This window comes from Phanerochaete carnosa (assembly GCF_000300595.1).
Source record: "Phanerochaete carnosa HHB-10118-sp unplaced genomic scaffold PHACAscaffold_11, whole genome shotgun sequence".
Classification (NCBI taxonomy): Eukaryota; Fungi; Basidiomycota; class Agaricomycetes; order Polyporales; family Phanerochaetaceae; genus Phanerochaete; species Phanerochaete carnosa.
The window spans coordinates 1,132,127-1,136,764 of NW_006767638.1; positions in this window are offsets into that span (position 1 = coordinate 1,132,127).

The window sequence follows — 4,638 nt, forward strand, 5'->3', positions numbered from 1 at the left end:
CAGCATGTCAGCAACTAACAATCCAACTGGACTGAGCTACGACAAAGCTGAGGAGACAGACGAGAGGAATGTGAGTGAGGAAAGACCAGCTCGAGTCTGGCTTGTTATTGAGCAGTACAGGCTCCTTATATACATGTCAGAATGAATACCTAGAATATCCTACGAATATACGGAGGTGTATAGAAAGTGAAAGAATACCATGGAATCCGGGAGAACCATCCGGATTGTGTAATATTCATGACATTACCCCCCGTCTAGAATCGTGTCCTCACGATTATTTACCCGTCGATCCAAATCCTCCTGATCCTCGTTGAGTCTCTGTTAAACTTGACACCTCCTCGATATCGCATGACGCAATGCGTTCCAAAATGACTTGTGCGATTCGATCGCCAGCGTGTATTTGAAAAGGTTGATTCGTGGAGTTGATCATCACAACGCGTACTTCTCCGGTGTAATCTCGGTCTACTACTCCAGCGCCGACATCTATCCCTTTGACTGCTAATCCGCTTCGCGGCGCGATTCGTGCATATGTTCCGTGAGGTGCGCGCATTGCTATGCCGGTGCTAACAATCTTGCGGTCTCGTGCCGGTATCTTAACGCTTTCAGCCGAATAGAGATCCAACCCAGCCGATTCTTCAGACCCTTGCTTCGGAAGAATTCCACCCATTCGTTGCACCAAAAGAGTGGAATCGCGTGTGAGTATGTGGACAGGTCGTGTCAATAGAGGGGGGATTCGAATCATCATAGGCGCAGGTTTGTCGGGACGTCTAGTGTGGAATTCTTCAAGGAGTTCTTGACAATTGGTCAAGTTCGCTCGTGATTCCCAGGAACGTCGATCACCGTGGGGACTATTCTTCCAGAGAACCTGATATTCAAGATTTCCATTTCGATCACGACGAGAATCAAGAATGTCTTCGACTTCCCATTCTTCCTCGCCATTTACGAGGTCAGGGACTATCGGTTCTCGTCGTTGTGATGGATATGTAGGTTCTTTGAAGGGGCTAAGTAGACTTTCGTTGAAGACGGGATGTTGTTTCCATCGACGTGGGAGTTCCAACTCATAGGCGGAAGCTCCGACTTTGCGTTTAACCTTAAAGGGTCCATATCGCTTATCGTCGAGCTTCTTCATTGGCCTGTCTGTTCGGATGTTTATCCCTTCTAGCCAAACTTTATCCCCCTCTTTGTACTCTGGTCCGTTCTTCCTCTTTCGGTCGTAGAAGCGTTTCATTGTCTCCTGCGCTAGACTGATAGCGGCGCTAGTGTCCTCGCGTACGCGATCCATTCTATCGACAAACTGTTGGACATTTTCGCTTAGTCCTTCTCGCACCGGTTGGATTCCTTCGTAAGGGTGATACCCTTTATTGACGAAGAACGGGGTATACCCGGTAGATGAGTGGACTTTATTGTTATACGAAAAGGTTGCGAGTGGCAACCATTCGGCCCAATCCGCTTGTCGGTAGTTGATGAATAATCGGAGATACTGTTCTATCTCGCGATTGATGCGTTCCGTTTGTCCGTCTGTCTGGGGATGATACGCGGTTGAAGGGTTGGCTTCGATTCCGAGTGATCGGTACAATTCGGAGATGAACTGATTCTTGAATTCAGTTCCCCTATCGCTGATGATCTTTCGTGGTAACCCATGATGTGCGACTACGTTATCTCGGAGTGCCTTTGCCCACCCTTCGGCGTTAAGCTCAATGGTGCTTGGTATCGCGATTATCTGCTTAGAGTACATGCAGACGACCACGAGGATGGCGTTGTATCCGAAGGAGTCCGGTAGTACACCTATCTTGTCAACGGAGATTACTTCCCAGGGTCGTGAAGGGATTTCGTTGGGGAATAGAAGTCCGGTAGGACGCGTTGTATGAACCTTGGTCTTCTGGCATTTCTCGCATCCAGCCACGTATTTCCTGATGTCTTCTCTAATTCGGGGCCACCAGTAGTTACGTGTGACCATCTCATGTGTCTTGTATTGACCAGGATGTCCAGCCAATGGGGTATCGTGGTGGTGAGTAATGATTTGCTCCCGGAGTTTTCTATTTACTGGTACGTAAATACGATTCTTCCATGTCACGAGTCCGGTACTATCTTCGTTCCAGTCCTTGTCCTTGTTCTGTAAAGCTACGGTAACTAACGAATCTCGGTTCTTTTTGCATTTTTTAATTTCTGCGACCCAGTCCTGGTCGATTCCTTCTAAACTAAATACAGTACTATGAATCAAGGCACGGAAATGTTCTGGTTTTAGCAATACTATATCGGAATTGTCCTCTTTTCCTGCATTGTGCCTCTTTTGGCGAGATAGTCCGTCGGCTTTGCCATTAGATTTACCGGGCTTGTGATGTAACGAATATTGATATTCAGCTAGCTCGGTTACCCATCGGGCTTGTCGTCGGTTGAGCTTCTGCGGCTTCCGGAAGTATTCTAGATTCTTGTGATCCGTCCATATCTCAAACGGATGTACGGCGCCCATAAGGTACTGACGCCATTCATCAAGACTAGTCATGATTGCGAGAAGTTCCTTATCGTAAATCTCGTAATTCCTTTCGGCGGCTGTCATGGCTTTTGACAGATAAGCAACGGGCTTCCATTTGCCGTCTTGCTTCTGGGCTAATTCCGCTCCTATGGCAAAATCCGAGGCGTCGCATTCTACTCGATATGGGTCGTTGTCATTAGGTATGGCTAGTACTGGTGCTGTACAGAGGGCGTCCTTTAAGCTTGTGAAGGCTACTTCTTGTTCGACGGTCCATTCGAAGGTAGCATTGCCCGTTAGTGAACTGAGTGGCTTTGCTATTTTGCCGTAATCTCGGATAAATCTTCGGTAAAAATTGGTAAACCCGAGAAATGCCTGAATGTCTCGTTTACTTTCGGGCCGTGGCCAATTGACAACTCCTTCTATCTTGACGGGATCCATGCGAACGACTCCTTTTCCCACTATCATCCCGAGGTATTCTATCTCCGCTTTCTCGAACTCGCACTTTTCCGGTTTCAGATAGAGTTTGTGTTCCCTTAAGATTTGAAGAACTTGCCGCGTGATCCGACGGTGTTCTTTTAAATCTTGAGTAAAGATCATGATGTCGTCTAGATAGACTACCACGTGTCCTTGACTAATGAGATCTCGGAATATGTCGTTCATCATGGTTTGGAACGTAGCCGGTGAATTGGTGAGACCAAAGAACATGACAAGCGGCTCGAATAGTCCTCGATTCGTTAGGAATGCTGCCTTCTCTTCGTCTCCTTCTTTGATGCGGATGTTGTTGTATCCCCATCGGACGTCTAATTTCGTAAAGTACCGCGCCTGCTTCAACTTGTCCACTAGTTCCTGTATCAAAGGAAGTGGGTAGCGGTTTTTTATCGTCAGCTCATTCAGCTTTCGATAGTCTTGTACGGGTCGAAGTCGTCCATCTTTTTTCTTGACGAAGAAGAAAGGAGAAGCCCACGGAGATTTCGATGGTCTGATTCTCCCGGTTCGGAGGTTCTCTTCTATGAACTCATCAAGTTCTTTTTGTTCGTTTACAGAAATAGGGTAAACTTTACAACTGATCGGTTGCGCGCCTGATGTAAGTTCGATCGCATGGTCCCACGGTCGTCTTTGCGGTAGAGAATCAAAGTCTTCTTTGCTAAATACGTCGGAGTAGTTGTGATAATGACTCGGGACGGTATTTTCAAAGGTCTTGGCTTCGTGTTTCAGGCTTTCTTTGATCGCTAGATCAGTGCTCGTGGTGCGAATGTGTGCTGCTCCCGTCGCGAAGTACGTTTCATGGTCTAAAATGAAGATTCTATCCCCTTCTTCTAGGCGAGCCTCCGGATCGCTGGGCTCCTCATGATCGGCATCAATATCTATTAATCGGGCTGCGTATTTGCAGGTAATCGGGCACCGATCAAAATGAATGATTTGCTTTTGCCAATCGATAGATGGGTTATGAATCTGTAACCACTCGTATCCAAGGAAGATTGGAGTCTTCCCTAGATTGGTAACTGCGAAAGGAAGTCGTTCTACATGGCTCTGAATTTCCACCCTTAATTCAACGAAGTCTGTGATAGCGCCGCCGGCATTATGCGTGCCATCTGCATTATAGACAGGGACCGGTGATGGTAGTTTCTTTGTAGCGATGTTGTTATCGCGGACAAACTGTGCATCAATCGAAGATCCAGTACATCCTGTGTCTAATAGCGCTTTGACTGATAAGCGCTGCTGCGTGTCCAGGGTGGTTATGATCATTGGGACATCCATCTGTGTCCCCTTCCTTCCTCGGATAAACCGGGGTTGCTTCCTCAATTCATTTAAGAAGTCTATGGCTTCTTCTTCTTTCATCTGCCTGATTTGGTTCATACAGGCTTCGGAGGCATCAACACTCTTTTTTGAGTGTACCCATTCGGTCAACAATCTAAGCGCCGAGGCTTCTTTGCTGATTATCCATTGGCGGATCCAAGCCGCTGTCCAAGGTGTATGGCGCTGCCATTGCGTAGATTCGGTCTGATGTTCTGGTGTAGGTAATAATTTTTTATTCGGGGGAATTAAGCAAGAGGGTTGTGCCTCTCCGCGCCGCTCTGCGGACGCCCCTTTTTGTGGTATATACATAGGTACACCGAACCAGGAACACAGATAGTTCATGAAATTCTTTCGGTCAACTCGGCTAC